This window comes from Corythoichthys intestinalis, chromosome 16 (assembly GCF_030265065.1).
Source record: "Corythoichthys intestinalis isolate RoL2023-P3 chromosome 16, ASM3026506v1, whole genome shotgun sequence".
NCBI classification, from domain to species: domain Eukaryota; kingdom Metazoa; phylum Chordata; class Actinopteri; order Syngnathiformes; family Syngnathidae; genus Corythoichthys; species Corythoichthys intestinalis.
This window is the reverse complement of record NC_080410.1, coordinates 7951500-7964255: the sequence shown is the minus strand read 5'-3', so window position 1 is coordinate 7964255 and position 12756 is coordinate 7951500. Positions and strand designations below refer to the sequence as shown.

General features: G+C 37.4%; 1 long non-coding RNA gene across 1 annotated transcript; it reads right to left on the bottom strand.

The window, feature by feature from the left end:
- Positions 1-2281: 2281 nt before the first annotated feature.
- Positions 2282-3151, bottom strand: LOC130904502 (uncharacterized). The gene is made up of 2 exons (XR_009060858.1): positions 2881-3151; positions 2282-2774 (listed from the first exon to the last, which is right to left on the bottom strand). It is a non-coding gene; the product is annotated as an uncharacterized LOC130904502 (long non-coding RNA).
- Positions 3152-12756: the final 9605 nt, after the last annotated feature.

The following is a 12756-nucleotide window of genomic DNA, read 5'->3' as shown; positions in this document are numbered from 1 at the left end:
AGCACAGGGCTCTCTACAGGATGTCAGGCTCTCAGACCATCCTCATGGAGCCCATTTCTGATTGGTGGTCAGAAACATTCACACCAGTGGCCTGCTGGAGGTCATTTTGTAGTGCTCTGGCAGTGTTCATCCTATTCCTCCTTGAACAAAGGAGTGGATACCGATCCTGCTGAGAGTTTAAGGCTCTTCTACGGCCCTGTCCAGCTCTCCTGGAGTAACTACCTGTCTCCTGGAATCTTCTAAAGGATGACAGGTTGGTCCTCAGACTGTCCATGAACTCAGTGATGTGCTTGTCCTAATCTGGGTGGAAATTCCTCAGGAGAATATCCGCCACCTCATCAGGAGCATGCCCAGGAGTTGCAGGGACATCATACAAGCATGCAGAAGCCAAACACACTATTAAGCTTCATTTTGACTTATTTAAAGGCCATTACATCAAAGTTGGATCAGCCGGAAGTGTGTTTTTCCAATTTCATTTTGAGTATAAATCCAAATCCGGACCTCCATGAGTTGATACATTTCATTTTCATGGATAATTTTTGTCCGACTTTGTTGTCAGCACGTTCAACTATGGAAAGAACAAAGAATTTAATAAAAACATTTCATTCATTCAGATCTACAACATGTTATGTTAGTGTTCTTTATTTTTTTTTAGCTGTACATGTGTGAATGGCTGTCAGTTTCTGAGTGCGCCCTGCGATTGACTGGCAATTTAGGGTGGAGTTCACCTTCCTCCCAAAGACACCTGGGATATCTTCCAGCAGCCCTCGACCCTGACCTGGATAAGCAGTGTTGAAAATGGATGGATGGTATAGATGACAGACATTGGTGCTGTTGTCTAGCAGGATATTTGTATTGTGGAATGTTCAGGGTGCATTGCAATATACATTAACCCTTGGGCGTTATTTTATCTTGACTAAATTCTTGTGATTTTGTCCAAAAAATGGCTTTTCCTTTGAAGTGTGATAACTAAGTCATTTCTGAATATTTTTTCACTTTCAGCCACTCAAAATGTTCAGTGGCGTCAGACCTATCTACACATATAAAGTTTTTTATTTTTTTTAATTTTTCAATGCCCCCTATGGACAATAATAGCAGCATTATCCGAATAGCAAAACTAACTATGCTGTATATATATAAAAAACAAAAGTCTAATTTGAATATTCCATATCACATAGTTAGAGGCTTGAATAAGTCGTTAAGTCATAACAACCGATTTTTTTATGCATGCCCAGTTTTTACACATTTGCAGTTTTGTCATTTACACTAAACTCTTGTGATTTTGTCCAAAAAATGGCTTTTCCTTTGAAGTGTGATAACTAAGTCATTTCTGAATATTTTTTCACTTTCAACCACTCAAAATCTTCAGTGGCATCAGACCTATCTACAAATATATAGTTTTTTATTTTTTTTATTTTTCAATGCCCCCTATGGACAATAATAGCAGCATTATCCGAATAGCTAAACTAACTATGCTGTATATATATAAAAAACAAAAGTCTAATTTGAATATTCCATATCACATAGTTAGAGGCTTGAATAAGTCGTTAAGTCATAACAACCGATTTTTTTATGCATGCCCAGTTTTTACACATTTGCAGTTTTCTCATTTACACTAAACTCTTGTGATTTTGTCCAAAAAATGGCTTTTCCTTTGAAATGTGATAACTAAGTCATTTCTGAATATTTTTTCACTTTCAGCCACTCAAAATGTTCAGTGGCGTCAGACCTTTTTACACATATAAAGTTTTTTATTTTTTTTTATTTTTCAATGCCCCCTATGGACAATAATAGCAGCATTATCCGAATAGCAAAACTAACTATGCTGTATATATATAAAAAACAAAAGTCTAATTTGAATATTCCATATCACATAGTTAGAGGCTTGAATAAGTCCACAAGTCGTAACAACCAATTTTTTTATGCACACCCACTTTTTACACAATTGCAGTTTTCTCATTTACATTCAACTCTTGTGATTTTGTCCAAAAAATGGCTTTTCCTTTGAAGTGTGATAACTAAGTTATTTCTGAATATGTTTTCATTTTCAACCACTCACAATGTTCAGTGGCATCAGACCTATCTAAACATATAGTTTTTTTGTTTTGGCCCCCTATGGACAATAATAGCAGCATTATCCTAATAGTAAAACTATGCTATATAGGCTATATATAAATCAAACTAAAATATTTTATATTACATAATTACATCATTGGATAAGTAAAAGTCGTAACAATAGATTTTTTGTTTTAGAACAAGACTGTGACAACGTGACAATAACTGATTTGATGATAGAATTTATGTTAACAATTTTACAAAACATACATACAATATAACAGTTAACATAATAACAACATACACAATTCATGATGTGCACTTTGAGATTTGTTGTTCAAATGTAAAGTGCGTTATAAATAAAATGTATTATTATTTATTATTATGTTCGAAGCCCGAAGTGGCTTTGTGCAAAGGCCACATTGTTTGCGCTTGGACGGGGGTCCAGCTCGCTGCTCAACCAAGCCTTCGGCAGAAGGCGGTGGTTCCCGTTTTAGAACTTCTGGCCGAATTAGAGCCTTGCCAAGTTCCTCAAGAAATAGTCGGCGCTTGTAGCTTTTCTTCACGTTCCACTCAGGGTAGATCTCCGTGAACAGCACAAACGAGGGTAGATCTCCGTGAACAGCACAAACGCGCTGCATGACGAAATGTCCGGCATGTGAAAAAACACACATTGGCCACCTGAGTGCGCGCCGGCGGCAGGAGTATGTGCCTCAGGCCTGCAAAGCACAAGCGCACGCAACAATAACAGCTTTGATCTTTGATCAGCTTTTACAAGACAAACCTTGATATGCAAAACATTTGCTTACTCACTCTCGTCATTACCTCGATCGCCGTCATTTTCGTCATGCGCCTCAACGTGGTCATGTCCGTGCCCCCGCCTTCTGCTCCCCGCTTTCATCTCGTTATGTTGTCAACTATTTCCTAATCCTCGTCATCAAAGCCGTCCTCCTCCGGCATCGAAAGTCCGGAAGAATTTGTTCAATGTCTTCTGGGCTCTCCAAAGAAGCGTCCGAACAAAGGTCGTCGTCGTCGGAATCAGGATTTTCTAACACCATTCGAATTGTGTCCTGCGGTGAAATACTTCTCACCGCCATCGATCATAAGTTGTGTTGGAAGAAATGCAAAATGGTGATCCTCGCGAGAACAGAGACTCCCAAAATGCCCAGAACCAATGAGAGTAAAGAAATTCAAACACCCAACCAATAAAAGTTGAAATTCAAACGACAACAATAAACACGTGGTTTTTTGTTTTGGTTTTTTTGCATTTCCGGGAAGTACCTTTTTATTGTCTTGTGCAAACGTGCAAAATTGCAAATACGCATGCCCAAATAGACTGAAAGTGAGCTCAGACAACATTGACACCATTTTTTTTGTAAAGCCAACCGTCTTTATTGCATTAATTTTTGACCGATCTGAAGCTAGCTTCGCAAGAAAATTCATGTATTGGCCTATGGCTCCATCTAGTGACTTCTGGGTGTCAACACAAAAAAATTTTTATCTGCATGTTTTTGACTCGCCAAAGAAGCGATTGCATCAATAATCACGGAAAATGCATGATAAAACATCAGGTTTACAGCATATTAAAAATCATGATTTATAATGGGAGTCAATGAGCCAAAAAATGGCAAAATAACAAGAGTTTAGTGCAAATCTTCCCAGCCTGTTTGCAATAAGTTAGAAATTGCCGGATGGTGCCATTTCGAACTTCTACATGATTTAGTATCCTGCAGGAAATATCAGCTCCCTAGTGTATTTTTTCATATGCTTTTTTTCCTTTTAAACACAGAAAAAAACGAAAAAAGCCAAAAAATGGACAAATAACACCCAGGGGTTAAAGTAAAAATAAAACAAAAACAAACAAAGTGAATCCTTTAGAAATACTTAGAATGAGGCTAGCTAGCATGGTGCAAAATCTCCCAAACAAGCCATTAAGAGGAAAATTCTTTTGTACACCTTAAATTATAGAACTATCTTGTCTTGTCTTGTCTTGAATTTCATTTTACAGTGGTACCTCAACTTACGTATTTAATTCGCTCCAGGATCTGGTTTGTAAGTTTTCTCATAAGAATATATTACAATTTGATCAATTTCTTCCACAGAAACTTACACTAAACCTACTGAAACCTAATCCTTAATACTGCTGGTACAATTAAAAATAGCAATTGCATATAGCAAAACAAATAAATTGTAAATACAAGTCAGAAAAATTAGAATATAGTAACGAATTGGGTTCTAATTTGCCAGTTGTGTTATGCATAAAGTTCCTGAACACACCTTGTGATTGACGAAAGCGAGAAGTGTGTTAGAGTGGGAAATTTTAACTTTTTTTGTTGCTGTTGTTATCTTCTGCTATGTCGGACAGTAGCCGTGTTGTGTTGTACAAGTTCTAAAATTATTAAAAACCGGACGAATCTGGCAACTTCTTTGCCGATGTTACAATAATAATAATATTTTGGAAATAAAGCGCTTTTATTGTCACCTTTTTTTCGTTCATAATTTCAATGGTAACAGTCACTCCCTTCCTTTTTTTAACCCCTGCAGTAACCTTCTTGGGACCCATGTAGATTTCCATCACAAGAAAATCCGCCGTGCGTCCGTCTTGGGGGAAAACAATGACACTGTCATAAATTGTCGTCTTTAGAGCATGTGGTCATATGTCGAGACAAATGACAAGTAAAATTTTACGTCGGTTGTCGAAAGAAACGTATGTCGATGCAATCGTATGTCAAGGTACCACTGTATTCCGTTATTTTAGACTGACTACTCTCGTTTCAGATAAAGTTTTTGCAAGATTTGTAAAGCTAATTGAAAGACCTCTGCAAAGCTTCCATTCCCTAGGTACCAGATCAATATTCCCCTGTGCCACACTGCAGACTGAGAACTCTCAGGAAAGAAAAAAAAAAACAGTGTGAATATCATAAATTGGTATTAGCACATGCAATAAGTATTCACAGCCATCACCGACTTTTTACTGAATTTCTTTCATGACTAGTCAAGAACTGGATTTACGGCTTAAAAATTGTGTATTGTGATTTGGGATTTGTGGGATTAAAAGAGTGGTGGTGAAGTAATTATTGTTGGACTTTGGGTTATTCATAGTAGAGGCTGCTCTCTTTCTGCTATTGGCAGACTTCCTAGAATCTCTTACTTATGAAGTGTCAAAATCTGTCATTTTCTTTGCGCTGGATTGCGCTCCATTACGCATACAAGTGAATCCAAACCCTTTCCACACATAAATCACAATGCGAAGTAGATTTGTGACAATATATCGATGTGTTGATATATTGATATATCTCAATACTTTGTATCGCAATAGGTTATAGATATTTTCTAACCAAGTATCAATATATTATTTTAAAAAGATGTGACTGTTTTATAAAGGAATCCACAGGTTGCTGCCAAAATGTTCCTCTAGAACAGTGGTTCTTAACCTTGTTAAAGGTACAGAACCCCACTAGTTTCACATGTGGATTCACCGAACCCTTCGGAATTATACAGGGTCATTCAAAAAGAATGTGCCAAAACCATTGTGATATATTTAAAAACAACAACAACAACAAAAATCAATAATAACAAGCTGGATACAAGTATTGTACATAACTTCAAGTTATGATTTCATGCTATACAAGTGCTCAATGTGACCACCACCAGCGGCACGGACAACATCAAGCCGATATGAAAAACAACCCAAACTAACTAACAAAACGCCTTCGGCTGAGGAATCGCCAATTTGAGCGTAAATAAGCGAGTGATTTTCCCATAAAGACAAATTGAAATGACACCAAGCTAAACAAGGATTAATTCCTGTATCAAATGACCGCTAATTCAGTCTATTTCAATAATTTCAAAATGAATAAATGCGTGATGATTTTGGCATATTCTTTTTGCTGTATGATAAAGCAATTGTTTTCAAATTCAAAACCGATATATCTAAGCTAGCAAGCTAATAATTTAACAAGTTCCTGTTCAAAATTCTTCTCATTTTGACAGCATGTTTTATAAACAGATCAAAATTTGAGACCACGCTGCCCATTGGTCTGTTGTATTCCCTCATACCAGGTGCGAGTCAACCTTCCACTGAGCAAACCAGTTCCTCCTCCCGTCAGATCGAGGACTAGCAGTTAAAAGAAAAAGATTAAGCCTGCAACCCTTGTCTTGTGTTTGAAATCAGCCCATATTTTTTGGTTGTCAATTAAATTTGATCTGTAAATTAACTTGGCCTGAAAATACTCAACATTTTTAGTAGTGGTGTCAACAATAATCGATGCAGCGATGCATCCCGATGCGAGGCATGGACGATTCGATTCGATGCGGGCAACAAGCCGAATCGATTCAGCGCATTTTAAAATATATAAGTACGTTCAAAAATCTTCCCTGCGCAATTCCGGTGATGCAACGGATTTGGTTTCCCCATTTGTATTATTATTCTCAAGTTTCATTTTTTACACACTGAATAACTCGGGTCAAGTTTCCCACCAACCTCTTAGAAGCCAAAATGTCTCCAGATGTCTGCTTTCAATGTCTTAGGTGCATCAATAATCTTTCTGGCTCCCTCTTTCTCTGCTTCAGCCATTTATGTTATGTCCTATCTCTTAGAGCTTAGATTTTGTGCCCGAACCCGAACGGGTCGGGCCCAAAATGTTAAGCATTCACAATTGGGTCGGGTCGGGCCGCTGCGCCGGACTAATAAATTATATTTTAAAAAATGGGATAAGACCGAGAGCAGGCTCTCTGTATTGTGCATTTGCACATGAACACAGTGGCGCCGCCCGCTTTTTCTTCTTATCCTCCGCTGTGGCGCTTGCAAATTCGTTACGAAAGACACTTTTATTTATGCACACAAAGGCAACACAAATGTGATCCTTTTGAATCTTCTCCTCTGTGTGTCTGCAAAATTGCATGTTTTTTTAATATTAAACTTTCCCAGCGTTATTTTGTTGTGTAAATGCTTTTATAATGATAATAAAAATATGTAGACTATTTAAACATTAAGAAAACTTGCGTTTCTTTCTGCCAACTCGAAGAAATGAAAATAAATTGCTTTTTTTTTTTTTTTTGCGTCACTCCAAGCCAGGTCGGGCTTCAATACCAGCGGGCCGTGTCGGGTCGGGCTGGATTTTTTTAGGCCCGATCTAACCTCTACTATCTCTCTGCTCTCTCGATTGCAAAAAACTGATATTTCCTCATGTTGAAACAGATTGTTATGGCTGCTAAAATGCTGCTGCACTTCATTTTAATTCATTATTTTTTTATTGTTATGTGGTAGTTACTGATTGCATTTCTAAGCTGATTGCACATATATAGTGGGCTAGGCCTACATTTTACTTTTGTTCTACATTGCAATTTAGTTGATGTTTTGTTTGCCACTGAACTGATCCCTGGATTGATATTGCAATAAAGATGCTGCACTGCAATATTTTCTTTGTCGTTTTCTTTAATATTTACTTGAGTATTTTTATTGATGGGTCGTTGTGACTAAAATACAGTGACTGTTATTACTGATTTTGCACAGTAGTTCAGATGCTGCACTGTGTGAAAGGCTGCTACTAAACAAACAAAAAGAGAAAGCCCTGGTCTCATTCAAAGCACCAATTAAATGCTGTGATCTGTTTTTTTTTTTTTTTTTTTTTTTAATATATACATATGAAAGTATTTTCATTTGACTTCAACCAGGAGTGACACAAGAGCCAAAAAAAGTTGTTTAATATCTGACCATTTGTGTTGCCTCATGATTCACGAAAAATATGCGTTGCTTTAGAATTTTAATGCATCCCAGGCTTTAAGGCATCGCGATGCATTGCCAAATCGAACCGAATCGAATCGTGACCCTCTGAATCGAATTGAATTGAATCGTGAGGGCAGTGCCGATGCACACCTCTAATTTTTAGTATATTGTTTTCAGGTCAAGATTGATCTGTTTTCAAGTTTTAGTAGGTCAAAAGTACCCATGATTTTTGTATACAAATATTTGAAAACGGGTGAATTCTGACCCAAACACAAAATGAGGGGTAAATTGGGAGCAAACCAGTCCAAAACCTGGTCTAAAAAGCCACTTTGCCTAGATTTAATCCGTGTACAAAAATTGGGCTCGGCTTTCTTTACCTTCGCCGAACCCCTTAAACTTTCTCACCGAACCCTTGGGGTTCGATCGAACCCAGGTTAATAACCACTGCTCTAGAACGAACGCGTCCACCTGAATAATGTCTATGTTACTTCATTGGTTGCCATTGATGGCGCTATACTGTACGTCCAATTCATTTTGATTGTTCATTCGCACAAACGGAAAGTATGGGGCTAACTAGTGACCGATGCATTGCGAGAACAGAATAAACACTAAGCATGAACTGATACAACAGGAATTCAAGAGTGTTGTCAAAATCAAATACTCGCCCTTGTGGTCAAAATATTTGAACACATTATAAGTAGCAACGTCTTGCCTGGTATACCAGACTCACCGCTGTTCCAGCGATTGAGTCTGGCGACCGTCCGGCGGATCAAATTCCGAGGACTGAGCAAGCCACAGCAAACAGAGAGCGGACTGGACCAATCAGCGACGGGCAGACATGGCGTTGTTAAAGCGACAAGTAATTAGCGTGAGCGGAGAATGGAGAAGTTTATTCAACATGGCTAGCGCGAGCCATGTTGACTGTTGTCAATGACTTTTTTCAATGTGTTTTTGGTCATTTAAAACTGGTTTTACTGCGGATTGGAACATATTCTCGGCTCTCCCGTTCGCCATCTGTGTTGTTGTAGAGACGACTTTCGGCGCGCAAGAGTGACGTTACTCGTTAAGAACACATCACGCAAATAAGCGAATCTGATTGGACGATTGATTTTGTACCTTGCTCGAGAGGCCGTTAATGGGCTGGGTCCCAGATTATTTCTCACAGTGTTTGAAAAATACAGGGAGAATGGTCTGGCTGTGCCAGGCAAAGCAACCTCATCATGATGCGCTGGGCTGCAAAGGAAAATAAAATGAAAACATTTTTTTTTTTTTTAATTTTTAAAAATATGTTTTAATGAGAAATTGAAAGTGTTTGTCAAAAATAGTATAAATAAGCTGCTTCGTCATAAAAGCCACAGGGTACACATGGAGAGAAAAAGCAGCTTATAGACAAGTTTCCGAGGTACTTTCGCTTTACTTCCTCATTTCTGCTCGCGACTGCTAGAGTGGCATCACTAATCAAAATCCCTCAAAAAAGACTATTTGGAAATAACACATCCATCTGCCATCATCACGACATGGGACGACAACATGTTCATGAAGGCAGATGTGGAACCAAGCCAGTGCCACTACAAAGACCGGATGTTTATGTGGCCATGTTGCCGCTGCGTTATTGAAGGTATGTTTTTCCTATCCCTGCATTTTCATGTGTCCGGTGCTTATAAAAAGAGTAAAGCTAAAATCTTGTGCATGAAACGACTTGTTGTTTTTGATGTAGTTGTTATGATGATTTTAATAATGATGATGTTTAATATTATTTAATACAACTTCTATACTGCTGTGGCTGCATCACATGCTATCTGCTGCTAGCCTGTTGCTAATCGGTACAAGTAGGATGGCACATTTATGTTCAATTTGACTACAACTCTGTTTTGCGCCACAACTGAGACATCATTACCTTTGCTAAATCAAGTTACACAACGATAAAGAAGTTGAAAACAAACACTAATCTTCTACAAGTCATACATGGGTTTCTTCCCCTAAACGCATAAATGCAAATGTAACAAGTTGTTGTTCGTTTGTTTACATGTGGAAAACGCTGTTAAGCAAGGGAAGACAACTTGATGTGCCTCACAACACTTACTGTACGTTGACATAAATCGAGACTATGTGCATTCTACTTTGATGATGGAAGGCTCAAATTTAATTATACATTTGTTAATAATTTTCTATTAATTTTATAAGCTGTGATTTACTGACCTGTTTTGTGGAATGGAATCAAGTTGTTCAAAAGTTTTATTGCGATTAATATCTGCAAAAAAAAAAAAAAAAAGGAAAGACATACTATTTGTGTTTATACGTACATGTGTGATGAGCTCATAATACCAAAACTATAACCAGATGAAAAAATAACTTGTAGTATATCCTTGTAACAACAAAATCTGTGTCAGCCATTCTGCATTCGGCAACTGTAATATTGTTAACTTTGCCTCATTTTGGTCACTCAAGTGGTCAGTGGCAGTCTACACCTCATGTTAACATAGGCTGCACAGACTGTTGGAATTTTGTCCATGAACGATCAAAGAAGTGATAAGAACAAACGCACAACACAGAAAGTCCTTGAGCTTCATCTACATCGTGCTGAATCAATTTTTGGGAGATTCCATGGGTTCCTCTGGTTTGATTTTGCAGTTGTCTATAGTCCGAAAAATGCGGTAGCTAGTTGTACTCTTTAATAGTTGTATCGTAGATCAGTTCCCTGACACGTGTATGGGTAACTGTTGTATCGCAATATTGTGAGATAATCGTTATTGTGAGCCATGTATCGCAAACCCTATCGTTTCAGGAGGTACCAAGAGAAACCCACACCTAATGCAAAGCCTTCACTCAAAAGTTATGGATAGATGATGTTATCAGGTTTCAAGGCGATCTGTCATTGAACCCTCTGGCCTCTGGTTCCAGTATAACCCAGTTAAGAGTGCCGTCAATCAGCTGTCAATAATAAATGAGCTGTAAGTAATGGTCTGCGTTGGTGTGTTTGTGCTTTACAGGATACGTAATTAAATGAAAGCTTTACTGTATGTGTAAAAATTGCACTCGGCACAATAAAAATTTCCCTGGACGCATTTGCCTTAGCTTGAGATGTCACTACCTTAGATTACCTAAATCTCATTAATTTAAATTGTGCCCCAGTGTCTGTGTGTGCAAAATACAGTATATTCAAAGATGAAGAAAACATCTGAAAATCAGATGCACACATGGATGCATAAGATTCATTTTAAATCAGTTTATCACTAGTAGACGTCTAATCCATTTGAGCTGGAAGGGTTGACAGTCAATGAATGAATGTCTATTGCTGTCAATGGCAGCTCATTTATGAAAATTCATATTTTAGTCATGTAATATATAATCGTGCTGCAAAAAAAAATCTTTAACATGGTTCATATATTTTGAAAATGTTTAAGTTTTACAATTTGTAAAATAAAAATTTACCTGTAAAATACATTGTTTAACTTGTAAGACAAAAAAAAAAAAAAAAAAAAAAAAAATGCAATCCAAATTTTATGTTGTGAAATAAACATGAAAAAACACACAATGTAACTAGAAACTGCAATTTCTGGAGAAATTACGATGGGGCTTTGCTGTGGTAGATACAGATCTAGCAGGTCACTTTCTGTTGATTTGGGGACATTTTGGGGACGTGTCCTGTTGATATCAGGTCAATTCCTCTTTATTTGGGGACATTTCGGGGACACGTCTTGATATAAGGCCACTTACTGTTAGTCTGGGAGCATTTCGGTACCAAGTCCTGTTGATATTAGGTCGGTTCCTGTTAATTTGAGGACATTTCGGGGTGACTTCCTGTTTATAACAGGTGACTTACTGTTGATTTGTGGACATTTTGAGGAAACGTCCTGTTGATATCAGGTCACAAATTGTCAATGGGCTGTAATGGTAAATGTTCAAAAATCACGACGTACATGGCTGTCAACGGCATCCGATTAGAAATGAATTGGTCAGTTTGGGGCGAATTTTGGGGGAAGCGTATACTTTTGCCAAATTCTGTATACAACTTTTATGCAAAAGTAAAAAATTGTAGGAGAAGTAGCTTTTTGAAAAATCGCCCCCCCCCCCCCCCCGCCCCCCCATTTAAAAAAAAAAAAAATGTTTATGGCCAACAAAAATTTATTTGAGGTTGTACGAAAATTTCCCTGTGTTGCTCGAAAATTCCAGGCATTTTGACATTAGAACACTGACAGTCGGTCAAACAGTTTGGGCTGTGCGGAGCACCAAAGATAAGCCATTCAAAAAAAGAAAAAAATTGTTACTATATGGGGCTTTGCAAGGCAAAGGCCCATCTAATAAATTGTTCTACAAGTTATTTTATTTGTGATTTTTTTTTTTTCTTTTTTTTTTTTTTTGTTCTATGGACGTTTTTCTTTTTTACGAGTTAAAAATTACTCATTACAAGTGCACAGGTTTTGGCACATCCTTGTGTTTTTGGAGACAAAAAGTCACTTGTAACCAAATATTTAAAAAAATAGAAAAATAACCAATTGCACATCCAAAATCAAAAACATTTCTCGGAGTTGTGGTTAAACACTTAGATTAACAGTGTAGTAATTTGTTCTACAAATGATTTTTTTTTCCCCCCTGCGGGTTAAAAATTTCCCAAGTTGCAAGTGCACGAGTTTTGTCTCCCCCTTGTCGTGTTTTTAGATGCAAAAGTCACTAGTGACCATTAATAAATTATCATATTAATATACATGATTTTTCATTATCATAATAATTATTAATAATTATGTTGTGTAAGCAACATAACATCATATGCTGCTCACACAACATAATTAGCTATGTACATTTAAAAAATATATATACCGTACTTTGCGCATGAAAAGGCGCACCTGACTATAGGCCACCACCACCAAATTTGACACGAAAACGGCATTTGTTCATAGATAAGCCGCACTGGACTATAAGCCGCAGATGTTCACTGTATTATGGGATATTTACACCAAAAGATAATAACCAGT